The sequence below is a fragment of the Epargyreus clarus genome, unplaced genomic scaffold (assembly GCF_041222505.1).
Source record: "Epargyreus clarus isolate Ecla_fem2 unplaced genomic scaffold, WU_Ecla_fem_2.2 ptg000014l, whole genome shotgun sequence".
In the NCBI taxonomy this organism is placed as follows: Eukaryota; Metazoa; Arthropoda; class Insecta; order Lepidoptera; family Hesperiidae; genus Epargyreus; species Epargyreus clarus.
Genome location: NW_027332222.1, coordinates 11,170,260 through 11,184,804, shown reverse-complemented (window position 1 = coordinate 11,184,804; position 14,545 = coordinate 11,170,260).

The window sequence follows — 14,545 nt, the reverse complement described above, 5'->3', positions numbered from 1 at the left end:
ATCTTTTGAGACGAGTAAGAAGGCCTTTTTTAAACCGAACATTTTTGCTGGGTTAATACGAGTAGTATTCGCATCAGGTTTAGTCAATGTGATAACAAATGTATCCATATAAAGTGTATGCGTTAATTTACCTCATAGACAAAATGGCACCACGACGTATGTTAGGTCTAGTAAAAACTTGGCCCCTTGTGTAGGAGTGGCCACCGTTCCGAATTCCGAAACGAAATTCCAAAAAGTTCTACTGTCGTACTTTTGCTAGTAATTGTTTAGATAAGCTAATGTAGTATGCATAAATTCATGAGTATGTTACTGTTCACTGAGATTAATTAAGTAATTACCTTTTTGATTGTGCGAATTAACGACTGTTTTATGATATTACGGATACCAAAGCTCATTTGTAACTATGAATATTGCTTATTTTTTCGTTTCCTATTTTGTAATAGTATACTGCAAAAGGCTTCGGGAAATCCCAAAAAGATATGAGTATCCTCAACTTTTTAGGGATCACGTTTACCGTAACTTAACTGAGCATGGCAGGGAAATATTCTTCGCTGTTAATATTCGTGAGTATACCTACCATTATAACTATCATCCCACTAAAAAGACTTGCGTAAGATAAGGTGAAGCTACTATCCAAAAATCTCGGCCCCTTAAAGTTCTAAGATAAAGACCAAGTTCTGTCCACAATTTTACTCTTACAAGTAATTGCATACTTAAAACACCTTTCTTGCATCTAGAATATAGAACTGAATACATGATTATTATGTGTTCAACTAAAACATCTATTAAATAATTGCTTATATTTTCTTCCGTTATTACTTTGGTATTCCACTTGTCTGCATTAGCAAGATTTTACTGATCTGACTTATTTGTAAACATCGAAAAATGACGAGTAATATAAACATTGAGTGCGTTCGGCGCGCACTTAGCCTTGCGTACTGCCACACGGCAGGCACACGCCTAAATAGATTTTTTGTCAGGCTTTTAGATACGATTTTTTTTCAAAAGCAATTGTTTTATTCCAGACCCTTCCTGCTTTGAGAAAAAAGGTGAATGTATTACTCGAGCCAAATGCGTGGAGAAGAAGTTACTCTACATCTCACGCTCGTGCTACAGACGAGATCTAGTATGCTGCTACGACAACACCGTACGGCACCCTGAAGTGGCGACAGAGGGTACCACCACCACTCAACGACCACAATAATATGCTACCAGTTTTAGCTTAATAACTTTTCCGACTTGTGTTTTTTTATAAATTGTACTAGTATATATTATGGGCAGCAGTGAGGACCCATAATAAGCAATAGCTTCACTGCTGCCCACGGGCATTTGTAATCCATTCTAAATAGTGAATTGGAGTTCTAATTAAAGTCAGCCACACATCCTTTGTCATCCTTTGAGGAATAAGTTGTCGAAACACAAATAGTTCTATGAGGTTCTTTAGGTTATGCGCGGCTTTTTATGACAATGAGTTCACCTAATCCTTCAAAAATTCATAGTTTAGTTATTTGGAACTTGTTTTGATTTAAATTTTAATAAATATGCCATTAGTCAAAAGATGTCTAAAAACACAATGATATATCACATCATTAATGTTATGATTACCTATGTAATAAATAAAATACGTACATTGTACATACATACTGCAAAACTAACGTTCCAGTAGTGGTTCTTATTTACAATGCCTTGTTACGACCGTTGCAGTGTTGATTATGTTAGAAAAGTTAATACTATTTACTGATATGGTTCGACGAAACAAGAATTATTTCTATTAGGCGAAAGATAATAAGTCTATATTTTGCTCCCTTCTAAAAGGTCACAGATGGACAGTTTTTTTTATATAATATAAGAGTAGCAGAAGAGCATGCAGTCCACCTGTTGGTAAGTGGCTACTGCCGCCCATGAACATCTGTAATCAACTCCAGATAGGATTAGATATTCCTACCTGAGGTCGGTCACAGATGCGCCGCTACCCCAGAGGACTAAACTGGAACGCCTCGGAAAAGTCTGTCTCCCTTACCACACCCTTCAAAACGGAACACAGCAGCGCCTAACACTGCTGTTATTAGGTAGAAATAGGTGTGGCGATGGTGCCGCCGGAGTCAAACCACAAAGGGTTCTACCACTATCGAACTAAACTACTATCTAGTGGACTAAAGTAGGCACGTGGTATCCTTCTCATTATGAGAGGAGACCCGTGCCCAGCAGTGGGACAGTAATGGGTTGTTGATGATGATGATGAGGTACGTGGTTTTGAGGGTGGATTGAGCCCCTTAATCCATCACCCCCCAGATTAGTAAATATATATTATAAACCTTTACCGTACGTCTGGCGTTTATAATACGAGTTTTGTTACGTCAGTTCATATTTAAATATGTATTATTGTTATGTTAAATACCGTTATTTATTTATTTAGATGTTAATCTATACATAAAGTTATTTAATATAATGTGTATTTTAAAGCATAAAGTAGTAATCTGTTCGTTCCTCTTGACGAAGAACCAAGGCTAATTTTAAGCAAAAAACTGTTATCGTCGTTAATAGGAAGCTTGGATGTTAACGATATCACATTTTTATAACATTACATTAAAGTAATAAGTGACTCATTTGCTACTACAGTTTAAAAACAGATGCGGGTATGTGAAGTGGGGACGACACCATGGCGGCGTTCGAATTAACAGAGACATTCCGACGTTCGTCCGTCTCACGAAAGTCTCCGACATTCTGGTCGGAGACTTCAGCAAGAACAGTCGAATAACAGAGCTACTTGTGTAGTTATAATAATTTTAATCACTAGTGTGAACTTACTTACGTATAGTTATTATATCGTTACTCTGTACCTTTTATGTGACTATATGATTACACGACTTCAAGCCCTTCAAGATGACTTTGATTTAAAAAACTGGTTTAAACATCGTAGTTAACTTTTACAAAATGTACTTGAAGATATAATTGCGGTAATAATATATACAGTATTCGTTATAATTACAGCGATGATGAATTATTTTTATTGTTAAATAAAAATATTACTTAATGTTATATGTTTATTTTTTGTATAAAGTTTTCGGTTGAGAATCAAAAACAGATCATTGTTTTCGGTAATTACATCGGGACTGGTTTTTTGGAGAAAAATAATTATATTTCCGCCCATGACATGTTCGTTAACCTCTACTTTTTTAATATACAAAATAATAAGCGGTAAATGCCGTCCATGGGTATTTGTACCCAACCCCAGATAAGATGGGAGTCCTAGTTGAGATTGGTCATATATGTTTTGCTATTCCCGAGGATTAAGTGGATATGCCTTTGTTAATGTGTCGCCATTCTAACTTATTACAGTAGTCCTTGACCCTGCACTTGGGCAGAAATCGACGGTCCCTACGTATAAAGCGACATGTCAAAAACGCAGGTTTACAGGAGAGCGTAATTAATGTTCAAACCACTCTAGAAATAATTCTCTATACAATTATAAGAATATTTTTTTTTATAATGTTGTTATAGCTTTCGAAACTTTGTACTAGTATTTTTAAATATTGATTTTTTTAAATATTTACCAGAAAAACTGACAGATGAATGTTTCTACGTGAAAAGGCAAATAAAAGTATGCCAGACAAGTCTGAGATACAACTTTATACGTAGGAAACATGAAAACGGCATTGCTATCTTACTCAGATTTTACATTGATATCTTACTTTTGTAGCTTAGAAAAACAATAACATTTTTTTGTGTTCTTACTTATTATTTATAGCGGAAAATATGCTTTTTAGACGTGATGTTAAGTTAGACATGACCGCGTTCATGCCGAGTGGCGCGCTTATTAACACATCGTACAAAGCGATAAGTAGGAGATATCCGCATTTAAGACACCTATTTCCTGTAAATGTTATACTTGTTCCCTTATACGAATGGTCAATTTAGTAAAATACATCATATTTAAAGAAAAATCTTATATAGGCATACGCTTATAGACAATCCAAAGCCGTATATGCAATAAAAACAAATTGCAATTTTTGACATGTCGCTTTATACGTAGGGACCGTCGAAATAGTGGGCGGTGTTATCTCTGGAAGGGTTTCACCACCTTCAAAAATCTTACTAAGTGTATGTACCCATGGTATGTGCCTATAAAATAATCATGTTGTCAAGGTACAACAGGTACGCTGTTTGTATTGTGAATATATTATGACATAAGCCAAAGCAAAGATAACACGGAAAAATGAATTTCGTCCTTGGTATGTTTAAAAATATATTACCCGGGGTTTTAATTAAAATGTTCCCCGCAGGACAGTCGACGCGCATGACCAAAATTTGTGCGGAAAAGAAAAACACCGCGATATCACGTCCGCTGTCAAAACAACTCCATAAATATTATCACGACGGCTGTTTGCATTGCTTACGACTCTTTTACAGTTCGGGAGCGACTTCAGCAATCGATCTCGAATATATTTCCGTCCCCATATTTATTTTCTATCAGCATTCGTACGCGTGCGTCCGTGCGGACGGCTTTCTGATTTTTTCCAAGAACTAAATATTTTTGCTTTCGAAGTTTTCTGTCTTTGATTTAATGTTTGTTCGAGAAAGTTTGGTAGATTCCGAGTCAAACACAAGCCGTTACGAAAATGACGTCCATGGATATCTGTTATGAATCCCCGATAAGATTAGACTTGAGGTTGGCTACAGATGCATTGCTACCCCGGAGGGCTAAGTTGGTAAAGCCTCGGATAAGTATATATATAATCCGAGTATATATGTGAGATTATACCCATTTAGTATATGATTTAGTTGTCCCTTTCATTTTTATGTTTTATTGTATATAGCAACTTTGATGAAGTGTTTGATTTGTAAAAGTAGCAACGCTGAAGGAAGAAGTCAGTTGGAGAGAGTTTAAAACGATGTACGTGGTTTTTGACATTAGCTCTGAGAAATAAAACAAGAATTGAATATCACCATCAACCTCTCATTTCTGCGATAACACATATATATTATACCTACTTATATAAGGGATATCCCATACCACACCTTTCAAACCAGATTACAGCAGCGCGTAACACTACTGTTATAAGGCAGAAATAATTGCGGTGGGGGTGTCGCCGAAGTCGAGCCATAGAGGGTTCTTTCTACCTTCACTGATTATAAGGTGGAAGTAGGTACGTAACAGTTTGTGTTATTAACTAACCACTCCTATTAGGTTAACACGGTATAAGATGACTAGCTATTATATTCCCCATACGCCGTGTAAGTAAAAGTTTTGTAGCAAACTTTCTATCGCTGGTTAGAGTTCAATCGCGCTAATGGCTCCTGCAGGCTCACCTTACGAGATATTAATTGTTAATGAACATGAGATCGCTATCTCGGGAGAAACAATTCTTGTAAAGTATGCCGTAAATCAATAAGTTTGAAACACAAGACACAAATCTAATTTGATACCAATACCGCTAATGGATAACCATGAAACTTGCGGCTATTATTTCGACTGTTTGTAGGTATCTACTTATAATGTCATGTCTGTTAAGAATTTTCTGGTGAGTGGGGCCAAAGTCTTGTCCCTATAGTACCGGAACCAGAATAGGGCTACGGTATCCCTTGCCTGTCGTAAGAGGCGACTAAAAGGGGCTTCCGGGGTTGCGGGCGGCAAGAGTGGGAGCTCAAACCGTCCAGCAAGCGACCCCGGGAAGGACAGCGGTTTGTGTGGTCGCATATCGCTGTAATCACCAGGGGATGTGAGAGGAGCGTAAATTGCTCCCCCCAGGGCAGAGCCCGATAAAAGGGCATCGCGTTAGGAGGACTCCGGTTGTGTTCCGTTGGAGATCCCGGAGTTCTTCACCAAACGCTGAGGACGGCCACCGGGGGGGTTTTAGAGCGGGGCCAAAGTCTACTGCGCTGCATAATTGCGAACTGAAAGACTTAGCTGTAACAGGTTACACCGCAACGGGTTCCAGGTTCGATCCCCGGAACCTGAATAGATAGAGATAGATGGGTGTATCTGTGTGTGTTCATGGCACACCAAAAATATCCTAGTGGTGGGGCTATGATCACCTTTTAAAATATGTCACTGAATTATACAATACACACCTGTTTAATTATTCTATTAAAATATAATACAGAAACTTAAGGATTAATATTAAAGCAATGTTAGGTAATCTGAATACTAAAGCTGTTACAACGTATTACGTACTAAGCCAGGATTACGAGAGAGCGGGCTATACGACGAACAAATCTTATAATTCCATTTTAAGCAATACTTAATGCACGATATTGAAAATAGCAGACTATTCTGCATACTACGTAGCCTCTTATATATGTCATTTAGTTTTGTGTAGATTTTAAAATTTCTAACGGTCTTCTAACGGAAACTAGTAATTTTGAATGCGCACATTCTATGATATTAGCATTCAAAATAAGTATCTCTATTTTTTTAAACATATTGGATCTTTATTTATGACCGGATGTATGATTGTAATGTACGCTTTTTAATTAGTAACAAAATTTAAAGTTACCTACATAGATACCTACAAGTGAATTATATAAATGAAGAATAATTTTAAATTATTTACTTGTTGTAGTACATTTTACTAAATTAATTTTGTTAGTAGGTTAGTAAGGTGTTAATGATTATTGTTAAGTTATTCTAGCTGTAATTTTTGTTTTCAACAATAATTCCTATTTTACAGAAACTTTTTATGTAACTCCTATGAGCATAATATTAGATTTCTTGTCTTATTTTTTTGGATCGAAATTGGTGGAAGGAGAAGTTAGGGCGACCAATATAGAGTACTTATACCTTGATAAATTAGGATTCAATGGCGAAAGCAATTAGAACAGAAATATACGTTTTTGGATGTCTGTGTCTCATATGAACAGAGTAGTGTAGAATAAACATGTCGTCTGACTTACATATGAGGTAACCTTGGCTCTTAGGAGTGGCACCACATCTGTAATCAACTTCAATAGGCATGATGACAGTATTAAAAAAATCAAAGAATAAATGATTTAAGTAAAATTGAATTGAATTGCATGAACTTTTGTATGGGATGTTCTAAAGTGACGTCACCAACGGACGCCATGACACCCGCGAGCGTTTTCGCTTAAATAAATATAAAAATACGGTTTTGTTTTCGTTAATACTGAATTTATTGCAGAAATAATACGAATACGAATCAGTAGACCTGTACGTACATTATAGAAGGGGTTTTCAAAATTTGTCATCATGCCAATTAGAACTCCTTTTCAATACGTTACATATGTCCTAGGGACTTATCGTGCAGACATAAACCATCATCATAAACCATGATCATGAAAACCAGAGTAGACAGCGAACCAAATATCCTATTCTCAATGATGGACACGAGCACTTCGGCCGTGTTTATTTGGGTCAAGTTTGCGAGAACGTGTGAAAACTGCTATACCCTCAGATTTGTGTTCCGTTGTAACTGCTAAGCAAATATCAAAGTTCTGAGAGGTCGCAGAATCTCATTACAGTTTTGTAGACTTTTCGGAATTGAATTTAGATTTACAATCACTGGCTTCTGTCCCCCGATCGTAGATAACCGCCTTCGCCAATATACGAGTGTGGTCGCCGAATTGGATCGGTGTTTATTTCTCCTGTCTGCAACAAAAATATGAGATACAAGATGTAAAAGTACTTCTACATTACACAACCCGTGAAACGATATCGCGTCAGTAATATCGAACACCGTAGGAGAACATAAGGAAAACACATTAGCTATTATACTCATATTTAGAGCTTAGATTTCCCATTGCACTCAACATTTCCACGTAACACAAAACTTGATACGTGAAACTTAATTTTCCGCTTCTTTCCTTTACATACGAAAGTGTGAAAGAAATTGCTGAAATATTTCGAGGGGTAAAATATACTCCATTGACATACTAAACTGGAAAATTTGTAGCTTGTTTGAGGAAATGGAATTCCCGGCTGTCCCGTCACCCACTGAGTTGTTCCAGGGAATATATCGTATTACAGTGTACATGCATGCTGTAAGGGTGTCTGCTCGCGTAGTTTATTTCTTTCCTTTTATACTCATTTCTTAGCAATGATATTCTACCTTTAAATGTTTTACTCACATCTTTTACTTATGATTGTAAGTGTAAGTACTAAAATTATGTTAATAACATTTTCACCTCCAAGAAGTAGTATCTGGCATTTTTAATATGTGTTTTGCAGTCTTTTACACTGTCTAAAGTAAATTAACCTACAAGATATTTCGTAAATAATAAGCGTGGAAGGGACATACAGGCATAAATTAAAATTATAGAAGTACAGTAGTAAAAATAAAAAATAAAACAGGTATTCTTTGTAAGCTTTACTCTTCTTAACACTGGGTTTTCTATATTTTATCAGAAACATAAAGTATTTCGGATTTGGAATCAATTTCACTCAAGCAACATCATTCAAGCAGAACCTGTAGACCATAAAGAATGTATTCTGGCGTAGCTGAGATCTTTTCTAGAGAAACTCTGCCAAATAAACAAGATTTAGGCGGAGCTCCCCTTGCCTGCCCGGAATGTTTTCAAAAGTGTTTCGTATTGACTTTTTCGAAAAGGCTACGGTATTATGCTAATGTGATATACTTTCCGATTTATATGAACACAAGCTTTTATTCCCGTTTTATCCGTACAGGAAGAATTTTCAAAAATCATTACTTAAGTCTCATCCACTTTATAAGGAACTCCTATGCTAAATTTCTTATTTTCATAAAGCCACTGGTTTAAGTTGTGCATTGTCTGTCCATCCATCTGTTGGATTTATAAAACTTTCATTGGCTAGTATCATATTAAATCATTGGTATATATCCATGGGTGGCAGTAACAACTTTATATCGGGTAGCTTTAGTATAAACACACCAACAGTGCTATCTGATGTCGCGTCGTCTGTTATGATATAAAAGTCAGGTAATTAGGTCATATCATGAGACCCAATATGCTGGGAAGTTGGTGTAGTAAAGAAAATATTTTTATTACAATAAAAAAGCAATTTAGGATATACAGGCAGAAATATCAGCTTTTTCTTTTATGATTTAAAACGACAGGTTAATATAGACTGAGTTACAGGTTAATATAGTCTGGTTAATATAGTCTGACAGGTTAATATAGTCTGAAAATATGCGCATTTACAAACGTGCGTATTTTTTATTTTTCGAAATCATATTATTCTTTTATTCCGCTCGAAGAAATATTCATACGGTTCATATTTATTCATCGGGCCGCATCTGTGTGAAGGAATGGTATATGTATATGTACTGTTTTTGACTATTTGATTTACAATCATTTGCGCGTGCAAAGGAGATGACGGAAATAACGTTATTTTACATTGTAATTGCGGTGATTCAAAAACAATAAAATACATCATTTTCAACTTTTCATACAATTTTGAAATAACAAACGAGTGTGGTTATCAGATGGTAAGTGATCCTGTCACTCATGGACGTCTTTAATCAATCCTAGTTACGATGAGGTTCACCTGTGGTAGGTATGACTAAAACTTTAAAATAACTGTTTGGACAGGATTTTATATAACGACAGTTATTTTGTTAAGAAATAAATGAAAAAAAAGTTAGCCACGCTTACGTGCGTGCGCTGGGTGCTCATAAATCTGTACACGGATTGGAAAATACCCAAATGCGTGACAAATGCCGAATAATGCGGTAATGAGACGACGTCACGGGAACGTGACGGGCCGATAGATGCGGGAAACGTATTATCGTTGACGTGACGTCACTTCCCCGCCTACTCGAACCCTATCCTGCCTAATAACGCAATCTCTTTTCCGATAAGGGATTTCCCTTCTGGATTTATATGAAAATAGTGATATTTTCGTTCGTTCTAACGTACCCTTTTAAAGTAAAAACAAAACAAACCGAGACGCTGAAAACATACGAATAGGTTAGAATAGAATAACTTTTCTATTTTTCCGAATATGAATTAGATTGAGAAAATGTATAAAATAACAGGCGAGCGTAATATATGCGTGTAATTGAATAATATTTACAATGGGAAAATTTTCATAGCACATATCAAGTCGTTACATTTTCATTTTTTTTAAATAGGACACTTAATAATGATTGTAATATGATGGTAAGTGGTGACTGTCGCCCGTAAGGATAAATATCTGTAAACAATCCTATATAGATAAGGGCTTCTATGTAAAGTCGGTCATGAAGTCAACCGGTGTCCATATTCCTCTAAATCGCAAGCACTGCTTCATTTAAAACTACCTGTGGCGGTGGTGTCTCCCCAATCGGATCATACTGACTCTACCGGTTGGCGGTAGAGTTAGATGTAGAGTTGTGTAGTGGTAGAGAAGTCTTCAAATTCGTATTAAAAACCGTAATATCTTGTACTACCCTACTACAGAAAACACTTTATTATACGTATTTTATTCATGTAAATATGATTATACAAAAGTGGCAAGTCACGGAGTATCATTATGAGGGCCAGAAGCCCCGGTTTGCTGATTCTCAACGGATTGTTAATGATCGTTACGTAAATGATTGGCTAATGATCTCGTCATAAAATTTAACAATCAAAAAATGGACGTAAGTTCACCGCAGCTAAGGCGCGGGGAAATTGACAGTGGGTACTTGAATGGTTGTTTTAATGAGATTATAATTGCTATCTTGTTAGCTATAGGCGCTTTATTTTACCGTAAATTAATATTATTGAATTTTTTTTAAAACATTTAAACAAAAAACGCTCATATTAGACACGCTGTTTACATCGTTATCCAACGAAATATATTGAGCGCCGACTTCAGAAATATGTACTAAACCAACATTTATTTCAATAATTTTTTACTTTGTAGTGACATAGAAGTCGGTTGTATTTTTTTGTTAAAAATTTTTTTCATACTCAAGGCGGTTGTTTTACTATCACACACAGTGAGTTTTGACATAACAAAATATCAAATTTGGACTCCATTGCGTAATACGAGATACCTACATTGCTCGAACGAACATAAACATCAGTCACTGAGGCATATGGGTTGAGAAAACACTTCTGGAACGTAGCTTAGCCAAGTTGCATTCGAGTGCCCTCCCGTTGGACTAACCCATTTGGAACGTTTGTCCCTGGTAAACATACTCGTCAGCAACTGCCAGCATAGAGCTGTCTATAACAACTTTGTGAACGGAGAAAGAAAATGCATGAAGAACAAATTGCTATTAAACAATAATGCCAATTAAAATGGCAATATTGTAAGTATTGCAAAGCGAATATAGCATAGGTAAACGACCATGCAGTCCACCTGATGGTAAGTGGTTAATGCCGTCAATGGGCATCTTTAATCAACCCCAGATGCGATCTGAGTCAAAGGTTGGTCACAGATGCGTTTTTACCCCTGAGGACTAAATTAGAATGCCTTGGATAAGTGTCCTTCTTGCCATTTCATTTTATATTATTTCTTATTTGTAAAGCAAGACACGTGACCAACAGATGGACATAAAAACTGTGCCAATATTCCCAATCTAATCCGAGCTTTAAGCAGATTAAAACAAAGTTCGTTGGTATCCGGAGCAAATGGAAGAAAAACAATCAGCTTTAGGAGTACAGTGCAGGCTAAGCTTTTAAATAAACCTTACGGATAGCTTTCCGCCCTTTATCAGTGCCCGCCAGCCGCCCTAAACAAATTCACCGCAATTGAATTTACCTTATAAAGTTTTGATTGTAGGTGTTTTGTGTAAAAATGTTCTAGTGGTGAATGTGTGTGTGCCAGTGTGCGTGTAGTTATGAAGTACTGATCGCCTGATAGATAGTGGTTTGTGTCGGTCTCTCAATCAGGGGGTCTAAGGTTCAAATCACAGGCACTACTGAGTTTTCGAAATGTGCGTTTTACAAATATAACGTTTGCTTAATACGTGAAAGGAAACACTAAGCAGAAACCTATGCGGCTGGCAATCCTTAATGAAATTAAGTTCTAAGTTAGAAACTCGTATGTAAGGTCGATACAAAAACACAAAGGAATCAGTAAATTTAACCAAATCACATGTTATGAAACGTCAACACTCAGCTTACAATGTGTACATACATTAAACGTACAAACATACCTATGTTTTTTTAACTAAAACGAATAGATTCAAAAAATAATCCTGTACAAATTTACACAATTCAATTTTCATGCACGAACCTTTCAAAGGCTCATACACTATAGTGAGTAAGCTTTGAAAACAAAGTGTTTATTTGCTTTATCTAGGAAATGTAACCAACCAGCGCTGCAGGACCTAATGATACAAGTTTGTAGTGTTTTCTGTGTACTTTGTACTTAGCGCTTGCTGGAGGGAGTTTTGATGACATTAATTGTGTACTCTACTTTCTCTACGTTCTTTATACATGCAGTTCGTCACGAACATGTTTGTCTAACATGCAGTTCGTCATAAACATGTGCGTTATAAATGCAGTTGGTCACTAACATGTTTGTCACACACATGTTTTGAAGGTGGTAGAACCCTTTGTGGTTCGACTCCGGCGGCACCATCGCCACACCTATTTCTGCCTTATAACAGCAGTGTTCTGGTTTGAAGGGTGTGGTAAGGGAGACATACTTCCGAAGAGTTGCAGCTTAGCCCTCAGGGGTAGCGGCGCATCTATGGCCGACCTCAGGTACGAATATCTGATCCTATCGGGAGTCGATTATGGATGTCCATGGGCGGCAGTAGCCACTTATCATCAGGTGCACTGCATGTTCGTCTGCTACTGTATATTATATAAAAAACACACGCATTAACACACACACACATTTTTTTTTTCCTTCTTACGTTTATACAAAAGTATACATATGTGTATTTGTGAAAATGAATATTTCATTGGTGTCAGAATAATTCAGTAACTTACATAATACAATTTTCATGGACGATGAGTTCAGAGGCACTATTGCAAATGAGCACTGAAAACAAAGTATATTTGCTTCATCTGGGAAATGTAACAAACCGGCGCTCAGCGGCTGCAAGACCTAATGATACAAGTTTGTAGTGTTTTCTGTGTACTTTGTACTTAGCGCTTGCTGGAGGGAGTTTTGATGACATTAAGTTTATACTTGATTTTCTCCATGAAAATTCAAAGAGACAACGTTCATAGATTATTATGCCGCGTCCGCACCTTCGCCAAGCTTCACCAAACCGTAAACAAATACAAATTGTAACGTACGGTTAGACCAATGGTTTTGATTTTAAAATACATTGCAATTCAAAGATTTATATAAATAGTTTGTTATTGAACGTGTTTATCATATATGTAAATGGTCACGAAAATGTTCGTCAAACATGCTATTGGTCACGAACATATTTGTCTGACATGAAGTTGGCCATAATAACATTTATTACGCATTTATTTATATACGCATTTCGTTACAATCATGTAGATCAAAAACGCATTTTGTCGCGTACATGACCGTCAAACATGCATTTCATGACGAACCATGACGAACATATATGTATGTCAAAGACGCAGTTCATCACGAACATATTTGTCAAAAATGCAGTTTGTCACGAACATGTTTCTCTTACGTGCTGTTTGTCTACAAAATTGTTTGTCATTTGCAATATTTCTAAGGTTGTAACAAAAATACACATGACTATAGTATTTAGGATCAATAAGCGGTGAAGGTTATAAGGTATGAGCAAGAACATATGTTCAGAGCAAGCTAAAAGTACATTCTCCATTTGGGCGACCGCAACAAAACATCTCAACTACACGTAGTAAGTGTACAGTGTTTATTGTGTACCTTGCAATTGGTGCTCCTCCGACGAAGTTAGGGATGTCTTTGTGTTTCACCTTGCACGTTTACTTCTACGTACTGTTTAATGTTGTTTTAATGCGGTAATAATAGGCACCTATGTGTATATTTTATAATAAAATGCTGATGGTTTGTGATACTTGACAAACACGCAATAAGTCACGAAGACGTTTGTCATACACGCTGTTCGTCAATACGTAGTGCGCCATAAACATGTTAGTCATACACGCCATTCGTCGTGAACTTGATCTTCAAACATGCAATTCGTCGTGAGCATTATAGTTATACACGCAGATCGTCACTAACATGTTTGTCAAAGACGCAGTTTGTCATGAACACGTTCGTCATACATGTTGTTCGTCGACAGCACAGTTCGTCTCTTGAAATAATTCTTATATTTTTAAAGTGCACATTACCACATTATTAAAGTTCAATAAAGGGGGTGAAGGTATGAGCAAAGACATATGTTCAGAGCAAGCTAAAAGTACATTCTCCATTTGGGCGACCGCAACAAAAGATCTCAACTACACGTAGTAAGTTTCTAGTGTTTATTGTGTACCTTGCAATTGCTGCTCCTCCGGCGAAGTTAGGGATGTATTTGTGTTTCACCTTGCACGTTTACTTCTACGTACTGTTTAATGTTGTTTTAATGCGGTAATAATAGGCACCTATGTGTATATTTTATAATAAAATGCTGATGGTTTGTGATACTTGACAAACACGCAATAAGTCACGAAGACGTTTGTCATACACGTTGTTCGTCAATACGTAGTGCGCCATAAACATGTTAGTCATACA